This window comes from Lissotriton helveticus, chromosome 10 (assembly GCF_964261635.1).
Source record: "Lissotriton helveticus chromosome 10, aLisHel1.1, whole genome shotgun sequence".
NCBI lineage: Eukaryota > Metazoa > Chordata > Amphibia > Caudata > Salamandridae > Lissotriton > Lissotriton helveticus.
In genome coordinates this window covers 695687546-695706032 of record NC_136071.1, presented here as the reverse complement: position 1 = coordinate 695706032, position 18487 = coordinate 695687546, and positions in this window count along the sequence as shown.

Sequence of the window (18487 nt, the reverse complement as noted above, 5' to 3'; positions counted from 1 at the left end):
GTGTTTGAGTTGTGGGACAAGGAGGCAATTCAATGATTCCTGAGTGATGTTTCTGCATTTTCTAATTGGAATTTTGCCTATGGGAGGCATACCAGAAACCAAGGCAAGAGGAAGATGCGGAAGGCTCAGTCTGTACTAGAGAATTAGGTTTGTATCAATGAATCAATGTATTTGCTGATGGCGGGCCCTTTCACGCCCTTTCCTAGTTACATTGTTCCGATTTGTTACACACATTTGTGTGCGAGCAGTCAGTTTCAACTAACAAACAAAAGCGCTCAAAGACCCATTATAAGTAAGTTACACCTTCTCATCCCTGGCAACGATGTGTTTTAAACATCATCGGCAAAAACATTGATACAAACCTAATTATTTATTACAGACTGAGCCTTTCGCAGCTTCCTCTGGCCCCACAGGATTGTGCCATAGGAATATTTTTCTCTCATGAGCAGGTACTTTTAGAAGAGAGCAACCCGTATGATTTTTGCATAGGAGCCATATAGATCAATTTCCTCTTCTTGATATTTTACAACCCTTTCTATTTAGATAACCCAGACAACACCATAAATAACTCTGGGACCGAAACGGGTCAGCACTACACAAAGCTGGAATTGTTTTTCATTTAATTAAATTTACCCTAGTTGAAATGTTCCAAAACTCTTAACTACTAGGCATAACAGCTTCTTCCCTGTGTTTAGCAGCACTGAAAATGTTGTAGACAATAAGACGGTTAATGATTATCAAGTTGCTGCTATTGTATTATGAACTTCGACGGGCTTTATCGTACACAACCACTGTTGTTTATTATTGTCACTATGTATTGTTTTATCATTGCATCACAATGTTGATTTAAGTTTTATCCTTTTTTTCATGTGTTGTTACATGTATCGCCAATACAAATATTAATTTACACGAATCCACTTGTGTCTGAATTAAGAAATAATGTAATTTTGCGTCTCTTCATAAAAGTGAATGACTTAGCAAATAAATGCGTCAAGTCCAGTTTCATTTAGTTAATAGGCTTTAGTCTGTTAAATCACTTTAACAGCAGATAAATGTGACGGCTAGGACATTTTTCTCTTGTTTAACTTTTAGAAACTTGGCATTTTTTGGTCCTATCCATTTGCTTGCAGCCTGTGTTCTGGGTCACTTGACTGGGTGTAGTTGGCAGTTGGCCTTTGTGTATCCTCCCAGACAGTGAGACAAAAAGGTGCTATGTGTAGGCAAGATGGGCCGTCCTGCCAGGATGGGATGGCAGAGCTGTTCCCTGCCCCAGATACATTTCAAAGGGGCTGCCACCAGCACAGGGACACAATAAGTCCTAGAGGCCTCCCTGCAAATTCTCAACTGACCTGCTGCAACCAGACCTGATGGGCCTGAAACTGTACCTGCATGAGCCCTGCTGGCCTCTGCTGAAGTTAGTCTCTGATCCCCAAGAGATACCTCACCGGCCCTGGACCCTTAGCTGGCATTTGACCTCCTTCTGTTAAGAAAAGGGAAAATCCAGAAGGTCTGAGATGATCGTAACTGCGTTCGGGCTTGTTCATACGGAAATCTTGCTGCCTGCAATGACCACCATGCAAAGACCTAGTGAGCCAGACTCTTTGTACTACAGCAACCACCAGCAATGTGAGAGCTGCGCTACATGCTACAGCATCAACAACCCATTGAGAGCCCCAAAAAGAAGCTACAACATGGACCGTGCATGACTCCCAACGGGATCTTCATGCTATGGCATCGACCATCTGCAGCGCCTGGCCTGCTCTTCACTCTACTGCGACAACCATCCGTGACACACTCCCTTCTCCTCACGACCTACTCCACAGCCAACTGGACTCTTTGGGCTGGACTTTGAGTAGGTAACCTTTTCAGCTGGACTAACCTGGTTCTTGGATCTAGCCCTGCTCCATCGGTGTCTGCATGAACTTTTAACCTTCCCCAGTACCACACCCAGGTAACTGCAAGTGGTGCATTGGACTTTTGGGCGCTATACTAACCTAAATCTTTGAAACTCTGGGGCATATATACAAGGAAGTGGTGGAGCACAGCATTAGCCTCCTTGGCTTAACACCATGCTCTGCCACTTCTGAAACTCAGGGCTGCACTGTATTTACAAGAATAAGGTACAGCCTTCCAATCAATCAATCAGGAGTTTGTTAAAGCGCGACTACTCACCCGTAGGGGTCTCAAGGCGCTAGGGGTGGGGGGGGTTGGGGGGTGCAGGTTCCATTCCATCAAGGAGGGGGTCTGTCGAAGAGCCAGGTTTTGAGGTTTCTTGCGAAGATGGGGAGCGATGTTGTCTGTCTGAGGTGGAGCGGAAGGGCGTTCCATGCTTTGGCCGCGTGGAAGGAGAAGGAGCGGCCTCCCGATCTGGTCTTTCTGGTGCGGGGGACCACAGCGTAGGAAAGCTGGGCTGATCGTAGGGTCCTTTGGGGTGCGTGGAATTTGAGTCGGCTGTTCAGGTATGCTGGTCCGGTGCCGTGGAGGGCCTTGTGTGCGTGGATGAGCATCTTAAAGGTGATTCTCGCCTCGACGGGGAGCCAGTGGAGTGTGCGCAGGTGCTGGGAGATGTGGCTGTGTTTTGGCAGGTTGAGGACCAGTCTTGCGGCGGCGTTCTGGATGTTCTGTAGCTTGCGGATGAGGTTTTTGTTTATTCCGGCGTAGAGTGTGTTGCCGTAGTCGAGTCTGCTGGTGACCAGGGCGTGAGTGACTGTCTTTCGGTGTTCGAGGGGGATCCATTTGAAGGTCTTACGAAGGAGGCGGAGGGTGTGGAAGCAGGAAGATGAGACAGAGTTGATCTGGAGGTCCATTTTGAGCTCGGAGTCCAGGATGATTCCCAGGTTGCGTGCGTGGTCTGTGGGGGTTGGCGGGTTTCCGAGGGCGGTGGGCCACCAGGTGTCACTCCAGGCGTCGGGGTTTGGGCCCATGATGAGTACTTCTGTTTTGTTGGTGTTTAGTTGTAGGCAGCTGTTTTTCATCCATTTGGCGACGGCTTCCATGCCTTCTCGAAAGTTGCGTCTGGCGGTGTTGGGCTCGTTGGATAGGGAGAGGATGAGCTGGGTGTCGTCTGCATATGACACGATGTTGAGCCCGTAGATTCTGACGATGGGGGCAAGTGGAGCCATGTAGATGTTGAAGAGCGTTGGGCTGAGGGAGGAGCCCTGGGGGACTCCGCAGGTGATAGGTGTGGGGTCCGAGAGGAAAGGGGGGAGTCTGACCCGCTGCGTCCTGCTGGAGAGGAAGGAGCAGATCCAGTCGAGGGGCTTGTCCTGGATTCCTGCGTCGTAGAGTCTGCGTATTAGGGTGCGGTGGGAGACTGTGTCGAACGCCGCTGATAGGTCGAGGAGGATGAGGGCTACTGTTTTTCCTTTGTCCAGTAAGGTGCGGATGTCGTCTGTTGCGGCGAGGAGGGCGGTTTCCGTACTGTGGTTTTTTCTGAAGCCGGATTGGGAGGAGTCGAGGATGTTGTGTTCTTCAATGAATGTGGCGAGTTGTCTGTTGATGGCTTCCTCGATGAATTTCGCTGGGAACGGGAGCAGGGAGATGGGTCTGTAGTTTTTGAGGTCGGTGGGGTCCGCTGAGGGTTTCTTTAGGAGGGGGTTGACCTCGGCGTGTTTCCAGTCGTCGGGGAATGAGGCGGTCGCCAGGGAGCGGTTGATGGTTTGGCGGAGCATGGGTGCGATGGTGTTGGCGGCTCTGTTGAAGATGTGGTGGGGGCAGGGGTCCGTGGGGGCCCCTGAGTGGATTGACTTCATTGTCTTCAGTGTGTCTTCGGTGGTGAGGGCTGTCCAGTCATCAATCGCTGGTTTCCGGGTGTCGGGGGTTGTTGGTGAGGGTTCAGTGTGTTGGTTGTCTTCGTCGAAGTTGTCGTAGATGCTCTTGATTTTGTGGTGGAAAAAGATGCTGAGTTTGTCGCAGAGGTCTTGTGAGGGAGGGATGTCGGTAGACTCGCTGGTGGGTTGGGCGAACTCCTTGATAATGCTGAAGAGTTCCTTGCTGTTGTGTGCGTGGGTGGAGATTCTGTCTTCAATCGCTTTTTTCCTCGTTTCTCTGATGAGTTGATGGTGGGCGTTGGTGGCGGCTCTGAAGTTGTTGTGGGCTTCTGTGGATTTGGTGTTTTTCCAGGCCTTTTCGAGGCGGCGGCATGTGCGCCTGGACTCTCGAAGTTCGGTGGTAAACCATCTGGCTTTCTTGGCACGGGTATTGTTGTTTTTCTTGAGGGGGGCTATGGTGTTGGTGCTGTCCGAGATCCATCTATGCAGGGTTCGGGCTGCGGTGTTGGGGTCGTCGTTTTCCGCGATGGTTGGGGTGGAGTTGTTGAGTGAGGAGGTGAGCTGGTCATCGGTGATTTTGGTCCAGTTTCTTTGTGGAAGCAGGTGCTGGTGTCTGTGGATGGTGGATGTTCTGAAGGTGAAGTGGACGCAACGATGGTCGGTCCATGGGAGTTCGGTGGTGTGGCTGAAGGTGATGGAGTTTCCTGTAGTGAAGAGGGGATCGAGGGTGTGTCCTGCTGAGTGCATGGGCTCGGTCACGATCTGGCGGAGTCCAATGTTGTGGAGGTTGTCCAGGAGGGATGTGGTGTTGGGGTCCAGTTGATTGTCAAGGTGGAAGTTGAGGTCTCCCAGCAGGGTGTAGTTGGTGGATGCGATGGCCTGCGGGGAGATAATGTCCGTGATGGAGTTGGCGAAGGGTCCGCGGGGTCCAGGGGGCCGGTAGATGAGGGTTCCTCGGAGGGCGGCGGTGGGGCTGGCCAGTATCTTGAAGTGAAGGTGTTCCATCAGTTCTGTGGACTCGTCAGGGAGTGTGCTCAGGCGGAGGCTGGATTTGTGGACGATGGCGATTCCTCCTCCTGGGTGGATGGGGCGGTCCTTCCTGGAGATCTTGTATCCTTGGGGGATGGCGATGGCGATGTCCGGTCCCGAGGTGGTGTTGGTCCAGGTCTCGGTGAAGAATGCTACGTCTGGGGTTGTGCTGTCGAGGAGGTCCCAGATTTCTGTGGCGTGTTTGTGGAGGGATCGGACGTTGAGGAGGATGCATTGCAGGGTCTTCGGTTCGGTTGTGTTCTTGTGGGCGGGTTATGCTGGATCCGTGTTCTTGGCGGTGCTGCAGGTGTGCCGGCAGCGGTGACAGCTGAAGGGTCCATGGGTGTCGGCTGGTGATGCTAGCTTGCAGTTGTTGTTGCAGCCTGGGTTGAGTGCGTGGAGTGCTGCTGGGTTGTAGCGTTGGCGGGGCGGAGGTCCAGGGTTCTTGGTGCTGGTCGCGGACGGGTCGCAGATGGGCGCAGACGTGCTTGCCTTTGACGCGCCTTCGGTGCACCAGCGGCGCGCCCGCAGCCCGCGGCCGCGTAGGGGTCGGGGAGGGCTGGACAGCTGGGAGGCGGGAGCGGGGAGGGGAGCTGGATTGGGCCGGTCGTGCTGGGGGGGAGGGGCCGCAGGGGCAGCAGCGGCGGGGAAAGGTAAAGGGAGGAAAGAAGGGATAAAGAAAAAAGGGAAAATAAGCAGAAATAAGGCACAAAAGAGCAGAGATGCAGAAAAGAGCAGAAAGGTGAAAGATAGAAAGGGTAAAAAACGAGTGAAAACGAGTGAAGGAGCAGAGGGAGAGAAAGGGAAATGGGCAGAAATAAGGCGCAAAAGAGCAGAGGTGTAGAAAGGTGAAAGATAGAAAGGGGAGAAAAACGAGTGAAGGAGCAGAAAGAAAGAAAGGAGACAGAGGTCCACTGGACCATCAGGGATGAGGCGCAGGGAAACCTGCGGGTGGAGGAGGGCCTCGATCACCAACACTCAAGAGTGCAGGGGCAGGGGCACCTCACTTAATGACGGAGCTGCGAGGGTGGGAGAGCAATTTCACTGACAATGAGTCAGTGGTCTTGCTCGCCTGTCCCCGCAGTGGCCGCCATTAAGTAGGGGTCGGGGAGGGCTGGACAGCTGGGAGGCGGGAGCGGGGAGGGGAGCTGGATTGGGCCGGTCGTGCTGGGGGGGGAGGGGCCGCGGGGGCAGCAGCGGCGGGGAAAGGTAAAGGGAGGAAAGAAGGGATAAAGAAAAAAGGGAAAATAAGGAGAAATAAGGCACAAAAGAGCAGAGATGCAGAAAAGAGCAGAAAGATAGAAAGGGTAAAAAAAACGAGTGAAAACGAGTGAAGGAGCAGAGGGAGAGAAAGGGAAAATGGGCAGAAATAAGGCACAAAAGAACAGAGGTGCAGAAAGGTGAAAGATAGAAAGGGGGAAAAAAACGAGTGAAGGATCAGAGGGAGAGAAAGGGAAATGGGCAGAAATAAGGCGCAAAAGAGCAGAGGTGCAGAAAGGTGAAAGATAGAAAGGGGAGAAAAACGAGTGAAGGAGCAGAAAGAAAGAAAGAAAGGAGACAGAGGTCCACTGGACCACCAGGGATGAGGCGCAGGGAAACCTGCGGGTGGAGGAGGGCCTCGATCACCAACACTCAAGAGTGCAGGGGCAGGGGCACCTCACTTAATGACGGAGCTGCGAGGGTGGGAGAGCAATTTCACTGACAATGAGTCAGTGGTCTTGCTCGCCTGTCCCCGCAGTGGCCGCCATTAAGTAGGGGTCGGGGAGGGCTGGACAGCTGGGAGGCGGGAGCGGGGAGGGGAGCTGGATTGGGCCGGTCGTGCTGGGGGGGGAGGGGCCGCGGGGGCAGCAGCGGCGGGGAAAGTTAAAGGGAGGAAAGAAGGGATAAAGAAAAAAGGGAAAATAAGGAGAAATAAGGCACAAAAGAGCAGAGATGCAGAAAAGAGCAGAAAGATAGAAAGGGTAAAAAAAACGAGTGAAAACGAGTGAAGGAGCAGAGGGAGAGAAAGGGAAAATGGGCAGAAATAAGGCACAAAAGAGCAGAGGTGCAGAAAGGTGAAAGATAGAAAGGGGGAAAAAAACGAGTGAAGGATCAGAGGGAGAGAAAGGGAAATGGGCAGAAATAAGGCGCAAAAGAGCAGAGGTGCAGAAAGGTGAAAGATAGAAAGGGGAGAAAAACGAGTGAAGGAGCAGAAAGAAAGAAAGAAAGGAGACAGAGGTCCACTGGACCACCAGGGATGAGGCGCAGGGAAACCTGCGGGTGGAGGAGGGCCTCGATCACCAACACTCAAGAGTGCAGGGGCAGGGGCACCTCACTTAATGACGGAGCTGCGAGGGTGGGAGAGCAATTTCACTGACAATGAGTCAGTGGTCTTGCTCGCCTGTCCCCGCAGTGGCCGCCATTAAGTAGGGGTCGGGGAGGGCTGGACAGCTGGGAGGCGGGAGCGGGGAGGGGAGCTGGATTGGGCCGGTCGTGCTGGGGGGGGAGGGGCCGCGGGGGCAGCAGCGGCGGGGAAAGGTAAAGGGAGGAAAGAAGGGATAAAGAAAAAAGGGAAAATAAGGAGAAATAAGGCACAAAAGAGCAGAGATGCAGAAAAGAGCAGAAAGATAGAAAGGGTAAAAAAAACGAGTGAAAACGAGTGAAGGAGCAGAGGGAGAGAAAGGGAAAATGGGCAGAAATAAGGCACAAAAGAGCAGAGGTGCAGAAAGGTGAAAGATAGAAAGGGGAAAAAAACGAGTGAAGGAGCAGAGGGAGAGAAAGGGAAATGGGCAGAAATAAGGCGCAAAAGAGCAGAGGTGCAGAAAGGTGAAAGATAGAAAGGGGAGAAAAACGAGTGAAGGAGCAGAAAGAAAGAAAGGAGACAGAGGTCCACTGGACCACCAGGGATGAGGCGCAGGGACACCTGCGGGTGGAGGAGGGCCTCGATCACCAACACTCAAGAGTGCAGGGGCAGGGGCACCTCACTTAATGACGGAGCTGCGAGGGTGGGAGAGCAATTTCACTGACAATGAGTCAGTGGTCTTGCCTTGCATTTCCCCCAGCGCTGGATCTAATTTGCCAACACAGGCACTCTTCCACCACAGTGCAAGGGTGTTTGCGTTGAGGGAATTATTGTTTATGTGCAGGAAGGTGGTTTTGGTGACTATAGGGGCTTGTAAATATGCCCCTCTGTTTTTGATGATGGATTTTTGTAATTCCAGTCTCAAAGTTTTTATTCACTGTTACTCTATATTTCGAAATTGCTGTGGAATTTTCCTTGTGTTATATTTTACCTTTATCACTGTGGGTGTGCTGCATAAATACTCAACACTGTGCCTCTAAAATAATCCTGACTGCTTATGTGCCAAGCTACCAGAGTGATACGCACATGTTAATTTAGTGACTATTGTGGTTCACTCTGACAAGGATTGTGGTTGTTGCGTCAGAAGGATTAACACCCTCCCCCCCTCAACCAGTAACCCAGTTTTTCATAACTTCATTTTGCTGGCTCCTTGTATTGGGACTTATTGATCATGCATTGTGTTGGACTCCTCCAATTTCCTATTTGTTTAGTCAAGAAGCCCCCTCCTGTAATATTCAAATGACAAAAGCCGAGAATATGATAACAACTTCTTCTTCTATTAAGTTGGAGAAACTCCAGCCACATCATGAAGCATTTCCAATCACCTATTTCAGTATTCCCTCACCTTTACGGTTTCCCACTTAAACATAAACATTCTACAGAAGCATACCAATATAACAATGGGGAAAGATGGAAGGAACATAAAGGTATAACATTACATTACCACACCTCCCTCATGTTGTCTCCTCTGAGAACGATCAGAGTGTCCCCTTCACTAAGAGTTCTATCACACAGGTCCTTTCCCAGGTGTCTGGTCATCTTTTAACAGATGTTCTTTTACACAGACTCCCATGCTCCCCAGCTGCCATTTGCACATGTTATGGTAACCCTTTACTTACTTGTTGTGCTTATGAAACATACTCCAGACCAGCTAGTACCATCACATACCCTCTGCATGGGGCACGTCTTTCCACAGGTGCTGATCTGGTTTCCACCTGCTGAGCTGTCCTGAGTACATTTTGTTTAGCCTCTTCTATTTCATCAGGGGCCAGTGATATTACCACAAATTTCCATTATTGTTAGTTGCTCGTGCTGTGTGTGCACTTCGGCGTGGCCACCCACTGGGTGTCCTCATCTTCAATAATGTGAATATTTCTTGCCTCTTTTTCCAGACTCACCTGGTGCTTATGCTCATTCCGCACCAGTATCTGTCGGAAATGAAGCCCCAGTATCTGTCTGAATCTTGGACTCTTTGCTGACAAGCATAGCTTAAAGGTGGACTCTCCAGGTGCTTATTCTAGTTGATCATCATCAGTGAGGAGAGGAGTATGCTCCCACACATCTACTGCATTCCCGTCGTGGCCACACCTCTTGTTGCTCCCACACATCTACTGCATTCCCGTCGTGGCCACACCTCTTGTGATTCATTCTGAATTGCAATTGAGGGGAAATTAAATGGATCCCTCTCCTGCTTGCGATTGACAAGTGTAGCATTAATGGATTGTGAATGTAATTGTCATTGCAAACCATTGAGAAGTTACTGATACTTCAAAGGGGTTGGTAACTGATCACATAGGGGAAGATGTCTCATGGGATAGCTTCCTATTTGGCATGCATGTACAACAGTCTCTTGGAAATACGAAATTATCAAGGGGAACAATGTGAGCTCCCACCGATGTCCTCCTAAATAGAAACATTTCTGAAGCTTGGTTTAAAACATATATATTACTCCTTTGGGTAGGCTAATGCTGTGATGGAGGTCTGCAGCCAATTACAATCCACCATACCTGCTTTGAAAGTTAGTTACAGGGGGTGGTCGCAAATAGCACATTTGGTACCCTCTATTTGCAACCTCCCTTTTTGTAGATCTGACTCTTGGTCGTTTACGGCAATATGTACAAATGGATTGAGGGTAGAGACTATAGAAGTCCACACCTGACAAATATAGTGTGTCTAGGTATAACGTGATAGTGAAAGGAACCAAGGAGCACTCCCCTCTATGCTCCTCGCCTAGGAATAAATTCCTATAACAACATTGAACCCAAAAAGGTTTAGCACTTTCAATAGTAGCGACAAGACAATGTCCAAAACAGTGAGCACGCAAGAAGATGTTCAGATCCCAGATGTTGATTTCTTAACAGGATTGTTATTTATTGAGTTCATTTTTTGTAAATTAAAGGACCATAGCCGATGCGTTTTTGTCTCACATCGAGACTTCTTCAGGGCTTATTTAAGTCACAGAAAAAACATATTCAGAAATGTTGATTGTTCGAACAAATTGTCATTGTTTCCATGTTGAGAAGACTTTTATACAGTAGACATTCCTTAACGGGACAACGACGAGGTAACTCTTGAAAGAGGAAGCGGAAGGATCTCTTTGCCCCTCATAACAACGCCGATAGCCTTGACCACGCAGGTGCCTCACCACGTACATTATGGCAATATGTCAGAAACTATGATTAACATGCAGCAACTTGATAATTTATATAATCTTAGGCCCTCATGTACCTGACCCACTGCTGGATATCTTTGTACAATTGACCCCTTGTTCTCATATAACTGCACATAATACTAAGAATGGCAAAACAAAACCGAACAAAGAATTGTGGTAACCAAGCGATCATCTCAGAAATACAGACTCAAAATGAGTCATGAGTGATTGTCTATTTAAGTTTGGCTATTTTAGGTATTAATACTCCATTATAGGTCATTAACGGTTGTCATATAATATAAACAAGGTGAGGTGAAGAACAGTAATAGCTAAACACTCAGGTAATTTAAAGCATAATCTGCATTTACCACTCCAACAGCCTAGGTTGGGATCTCTAAAAGACAATTCTGCACTTGGGCACATATATATTTCTTTCCTAGTCGGGCTCATGGGAACACTGTATGTTTCAAAAGTACAATTTAAGCATGAATAAGAGCTGGGTGGCACTAGAAGGTCCTTCAATTTCTGGAAGGAGTCGATGATTCACCAGTGGAGCTACCTCCCCTTCCAGACATTATGGCAAAGGTAAATTGCCTAGGGGATTTTATACTTGTGGAAAATACTCCAAGAGAGGTTTCACAACTATCTTCAAAAGTCTGATGATTCCCTGTACCACCCATCAATAAAGCACGACATTTGTGTAGCCTTCTCATCACCTGTATTCAGCTCTCAGTATTAGGCGAGTTGGAACATGGAATTCAGAGAAGGTGAACGTCATGCCACTTGCAAAGTTCAGGGGTGTTGTAAAGATGATGCCTCCACGTTGAAGTAAACAAATAGTTTTTATTTGGCTTAAACCCTCATTTCAGCCGGGGAAGTGCGGGCACAGCCGTCGGACAGCTTCTCCCTCAACTCTCGTCTCAACCCTCTTAACAGAATGCCTAAATCGAATCCTACATAACAATCAAAAGAAATTACTCACCAAGTATTGAATGCTCGGGCTGCGCTTAGCCAAGCACAGCTCGAGACACAACACTTCTACCTCCCTTCAATACTTAAAAAACAAAATAAACTTAACATAATATACATTTTGAAGTAAGAAAAACAAGGATTAACGAATGGATGTAACATAGTCTTCAAATTTTTTAGGTTTGTTACAAATACGTTTTGAACGTAGGACAGGTGCACCACAGTTCTTGGGACTAAAATCGTTGGAAGAAGAACATTGTATTATGCTGGAATTAACAGGACCTGATAACTTACTGCTGCACGATGGTTCTTCATCTGACTCATTGATGTTTCGAGAACTTACATTAGCTCCATCACTATCTTCAATCCAATCATAACTTTTAGTTTGGGGTTGTAACTTAAAATTTCCTTTAAATAAGGCAATCCTGTTTGCATTCCATACTTTTCCATCGCTCAAAAAAGTAGAGTTACAGAGAACTTTAATAACTTTGAGTGGATCAGAATATTTACTTTCACCTTTGGGTACAATTCTTCCTTTCTTTACTTTTACAATGTCACCAATCTCAAGATTAACACCTTTTCCCTTCTTGTTGTGTTTGATCATCCAGCTCTTTTGGTTATCCACAAGGGTTTGTCTTACATCCTTAATGGACCAATCAACTTTCTTTGTACACTGAAGCCAGCCCATGTTGTCTTTAGTGTGGGGTGAACAACCTCTCATTAATTCAAAAGGTGAGAACCTTGAAGAATAATTTTTAGTAATTCTATATGCACAAATGGTTTTCCTTAACTCATCTTCCCAGTTTTTGTCATTACTATTAGAAAGTTCAATTATTCCTTTTATGACTGTTGAAGCATTCTACGCTACCATTTCCTTCTGGGTGGTACACTGAGGTTGTTCTATTAATAATACCAGATTCACTTGTACATTTTTTGAAACATTCGCCAACAAACTGTCCTCCATTATCTGCAATAATATCTTTGGAAAGACCTTCAAGACAGAAAAAATCTCCTAAGAATTGTAAAACAGCATCACTGTCAGCATTTTCAACAACTTTGTATTCAGGCCATTTTGAGGAATGATACATAATAACCAAAATATATTTATGTATGCCATCATTGTTTTTATCAGGACCAAAAATGTCAATGCCAATTCTTTCCCATGGCATGTTGGGAACAATAATTGGGTGTATCTTAGTATTACAAGTGGTTAAACATTTGTCAGAATTTATACATTCAGCACATTCACGCACAACTCTCTCAATATCTCTATCAATGCCTGGCCACCAATAGGATTGTTTTATTCTGCTTTTGGTTTTGACAATGCCTAAATGACCTTCGTGGCACAGGCTGATAACTTTGTCACGATAAGTGTTAGGTGGATTTAATTTCCCGCCTCTGAGTAATAAGTCATTTTTTAGAAAAAAATCATTCCTGACTTCCCAAAATGTAGTAAGAGACATATCAAGGTTATTTTTTACAGGCCAGTCATTTTGAACATGTTTGCACACATTTTGTGAGGTCAGATCCAGTGAGAATTCTTTAGCCCACTCATCGTGAGAAACACTAGGCATTTTGCTGCTGAAAACACTGGCAATGAACCATTTGTCCCAGTCATCATTTGTGTTATCCTTTACGGACAAAGGACTTCTGCTTAAGAAATACGCAATTCTATTACAAACTCCTGGAACATATACCACTTCGTATACAAAGTCTAATAATTGTGCCGAAAAACGTGAAATCCTAGGTGAAACATTGCTAAGTCCATGAGAAGTCAGGACTTTGGTGAGTGGTTTGTGATCTGTACGAAGTGTTACACTTGTACCCCAAATGAACTGCCTAAAATGTTTAAGACCCCAAAGGCATCCTAGAGCTTCTCTCTCAATAACAGAGTAACTTTCTTCTATAACTGTTAAAGCGCTAGATGTGAATGCTCCAACACATTCTGAACTATCATATTGTAATTGAGAAAGTACAGCCCCAAGTCCTCTACCACTAGCATCAGCAGTGATGAAACTTTTAAATTTGGGATCAAATCCTTTCAGGCCGGGTGCTATACAAAAATCCCTTTTTATATTGTCCATGCTAGTCTGACAATCATTAGACCAATGAAAATGACTACCTTTTTTTAACAATTGTCTTATGCAATACATCTTGTCAGCAAAGTTGTTCACAAATGTTGCGTAATACTCTGCAAGTCCTAAAAAGGATCTAACGTCGTCTTTGTTCTGTGGAACAGGGGCTTTTAATATGGCATTGACTAGATCAGCTTTAGGACGAATGCCACTTGCACTAATTTCATGGCCTAAATAAGTTACACTTTTTCTACCAATTTTGCATTTGGATTTTTCGGCTGTTAAACCTTTGTTTTCTAACAATTGTAGCACTATAATAATTGTGTGTCGTGACTTTCCTTGTCATTACCCATAATCAGTTTATCGTCTTGGAAGAACAGTATGTTTCTCATATCCTTGAACATTTTGTACATGATGCGCTGAAACATTGCAGCATCAGATGCTAACCCAAATGGTACCTGTTTGAACTGAAATAATCCAAATGGGGTGACAAAGGCTGTTAAGTGTTTACTTTCTGCATGAAGTGGTACCTGGTGGTAAGCGGAGTTCAGGTCGACAGTGGAAAACCAATCCATGTCTTTTGTGGCAGATAGAAGTTCTGTAATTTTAGGTAGAGGGAAAACATCAATGAAGATGTTTTTATTGAGTTCTCTATGGTCCAAACACAAACGGATTTTGCCGTTAGCTTTGTGTGCGACCACCAAGCGTGTGACCCAATCAGATGATTTAATGTATTCTACTATGTCTTTATTAACAAGATTCTGAATTTCCAATTGGACTTCATCTCTAACCCCTATAGGAATGTTCCTAACCTTATGAATGCATGGCTTGGCATCATTTTTAAGAATTATCTTATGGCAAAAACCTATAAGTTCACCTACATCTCCAGAGAAAACCTTTCGAAAACGTGATGCCACTTCATCACAAGCATCTACATCAAGGGTATCAACACACAAAACAGGGTCTGGAATATTAGGGTCCAAACATATTCCTAATTCACCTTGGTCCCACCATCCTAAAAGCAAGGTCCCGCTTTGGAGACATATAATTTACAGAAGGCTGACCTGTTTTTGAACTCAAATTTAAGTTTCTTAACTCCTAACAGGTCAATACGTTCCCCTGTGTAACTTACTGGATGCACGTCTGGTTTCTCAAGATTTTGACCCATTTTAAAACTGAATAATTCATCCCATTTATTTTTGTTAATGATTGTGTAAGGCGAACCAGAATCTGCTGTTAAGGTTACTACAATACCACCAGCGATTATATCACACACAGGTTTTTTCCTTAATTTGCCATGAATGACTATTTCATCATCGTCAACACAGCACATGCTGTGCTCATAACTATCTGGTTCTTCATCAACATAGTCCTCTTCACATTCATCAACAATGCATTTCACAGTTTTTGAATTCCTACATGCTCGAGCAAAATGACCGGGCATCTTACAATATGCACATTTTTGTCCAAGAGCCGGACACTATTTATCATTAGCTAAATGTGATGAACTACCACAGCGATACCAATTACCTTTTGATTCGCTAGGTTTAAAAGAAAAGCGCTCCTTAGTTTTAATTTTTCCTTTAACAGTTGGTTTGTTTTTTATCTTATCAGAATTAGCTTGGTTTGATATTCTCACAATTTTAATAATTTCATCACCATTATCTGTCTTAGATTTGTTTACGACTGTCTTAGCACACCTAGAAGTTAACTCCGCTTTACTGACAATAGCAGTAATTTCGCGAAGAGAAGAATCTCCATTTATCCAAAGCTTGCCTTGTAAATTTTAATTATTGCAGTGCATTACTAGTTGGTCACGGATTAGTTCCTCTTCAATAATGCCAAATTTGCATGACAAGGCTAATCTTCTAAGTGACGCGATGTAGTCTTCTACCTTTTCATTGGGTTCCTGTTTCCTGTGATAAAAATTTAATCTGTGTACTGCTTTGCAAACTGGAGGTGCAAAATATGCGTTAAGGTCAGCAATGGCTTATGAAAATACATTTACATCGCTACCACCTAGGAGTTTTTTTTCAATTCTATTATATACTCTTAGCACACCAGGACCTAAGCAATGTAAGAACATTTTTTTTTTCTTTCAGGAGGTAATTCTTTAGTTTCAAAGGTTTCTAAATAGTTTATTAAATAATCCCTCCACTCTTCCCACCTTTGGCTGGATACTTCACAATCTTTAACCAGAAATGCCTGTGGTGCAGGTAGGTTCATGGTAGTAGTTGCCATTTGAGAATATACAGTGGTAAATTGTAATTGCAGTAATATATGTAATAAATTGTAGTAACCAAACCAAAATCTTTCTCAGGCAGTCTTTTATAATGAGACTAAATAAAGGAGAAAATGTCCAGTACTTTGTAGGCACACTGTGTGTGTGTCACAGAAGAAACAGACTTCCTAAAAGAAGAACAATTTGTCTATTTAAAACTTCCGGTATACACTCTTCCTTCAGGTTGTATCGGTAACATTTGTTAAATCAACGCGTTGTGCTATTGATCAATGACGTGAGGCACACAGTGACGTATGTGGCAGACCTCCACGCAAATAACTTCTACCGAACACTTCCACCAGTCGAATGATGCGGTCGAGAGCAGTTGAAGATAAAACATTCAATCAGGTAAAAATTATGTAGAACATATCCTTGTCGCCAATCAACTTCAAATTTCACCGCCGCTTGAACAGTGCGACCGAGCACCATCATTCAGACACGAGAGTTGAGTCTCCACAAATATGTTCCCACAAATTCCGCATATCCAAGTAGCGAACTGATTTAACAATAAAGTATTGTGACTTACATCGGCACCAAAGAGTATCTTTTTCCCCTTTAAGCGCTGTGATAATTCATTCCCTTAACTCCTTCTGAATGCACAATATGTGGGAAATTCTTTTTGAAACAAATCACGCGTAGGTTCTCTTCAGGGTTTAAGCACCATCGTCGCCATTGTTGTAAAGATGATGCCTCCACGTTGAAGTTAACAAATAGCTTTTATTTGGCTTAAACCCTCATACAGCCAGGGAAGTGCGGACACAGCCGTCGGACAGCTTCTCCCTCAACTCTCGTCTCAACCCTCCTAACAGAATGCCTAAATCGAATCCTACATAACAATCAAAAGAAATTACTCACCCAGTATTGAATGCTCGAGCTGCGCTTAGCCAAGCACAGCTCGAAAGACAACAAGGGGCACCTGTCATTAAATCAAAAACCGCTGAGGCCTATCATGATAGGATTAATTTGCTCAGTGCATAGCGAAGTGGCTGTTGTTATGCCCCTGAGGGTGTAAAGCAATTACTTAACATGATAGGTCTGGTATTTAGGGAATTGTTAGGTATGACTCTCATTGAGAGCCTCTTTCGTTTATTTCAGTTTCTGACTCTCATAACCCACTGCTATAACACAGCAACAGTTGATTACAAAACTGTTTTCACATTGTTCTGATATCATAAAGGCCTTCCAGGCAGGCTGACATGCCTCCTGGAGAACCTGTCAGCACAGTTGTCTGATTTGAGTAAAAGCAGAAAGCGCAGCTGCAGGATTGGAAAGGAAGGAAGGGCAGGTGGTGGAGGTCGGTCAAGGATGGCAGGAAATAATTTTTTTATTTAACCCTTTGGCACAGGGATACATAACAGAGGCCAATTCATGTATTACTCACGCAGTATTCCTCTTCCACTGCGTAGCAGTTGAAAGCAGGGGCTGATGATTTTGGGGGCATACATAATTTCTAATTATGTATTTGTAAATAGTGAATTACAAAGATGTTTTTTCACCTTGGATTTTGAGTGGCATCATAGACAACTCAAGCTTCATTACTTTTGTCTTTTTTTTTTTTTTAAGTTTGAAGTTTATTGAAATAAAAAGAAGCAAAGACAGAAAATGAAGAAACAGTCAAAAGTTATGAGAAACATGAAATCTCTCTTACATAATGGCGAAACGTATTAAGGCTATCTTATACATAAAAAATAGAATAAGCAATAAATGTCAGGAACATAGGGGAGTGAGGGAACATCTTGAATTATAAAAGTATATAAATGATATGATAAACAATAGATGCAATGAAGAACAGTATAAGCAAATAAGAAAATGCATTCACGGTGGTTTACGAACTTCAACATTACGTATTGGAGAAGTGGGAGGAGGCCTGGCAATCTTAGATAAGTATTCAGTAAGGGGGAGCCATAAAAGATCACGTTTGATTGCTAAGGAAATGGGGGAAACAAAATTAGTGTCTAGACGGTGATTAAAGCAAACTGCGTTCCACCAAGCAGTAAAAGAGACATCTTTAGCCTGTTTCCAATGTGATGTAATATGGTGAAAAGCAATTGCTATTAAGAGGTCAATTAATTTATGTTTGTGGTGTGACCCGGTAAAAGCAGGAGAAAGGGAACCTAAGAAAATGTGTATGATGGAAAAAGAAAAAGTAAAGTTGAAAATCTTTTGCAATTGGGACCAAACTAAATGCCAGAAACGTAAAATGTGAGGACATTCGAATAACATATGTTTCAAATCAGCCAAAGGGCATGGGCAGGACCAACAAGTGGAGGGAGTGTCTGGGGAGAATGATGACAGAGTTAGTGGAGTGAATAGTGTACGGTTGTAAATAAAGAATAAAGTTTGTGTAGTGTTTGCAGCTCTGGATGTACTGTGAATCTTAGACCAAATTTTATCCCATAAAGTGAAGGACCAAATTTGAGACAAATCTTTTTCCCAAGCCAACTCAACTTTAGATTTAGTACGATCGTTAGAAGACTGCAGAGATTTATAAATAAATGAAGCAGAAAGAGATTGGTCGAAGGCATTAGAAATCGAAAGATGTATGACAGGGATAGAATTGGTGATCGGGAGCGAAGAAAGGTATTGGGTAAGGGATGGAATCAGTGATAAATACTGTTTATGAGAAGAGGAAGGCAGCGAAAATTGCGTTTGAAGGTCATGAAAAGGAAGAGGTTGAGTGTCTGAAAGAAGTTGGGAGATCCATTTTAAACCAAGAGAATGCCAGGTTTTCCAATATAAGGAGCGGTTACGGATTTTGAGGAGCTTATTATGCCAGATAGGTTGGGTGTGAGTGGAGGAAGCAGAAGGGTATGTGGACAATAAATAGGGACGAAGAAGAGAGCAGGAATGAGAAATGATAGGGGAACGAAG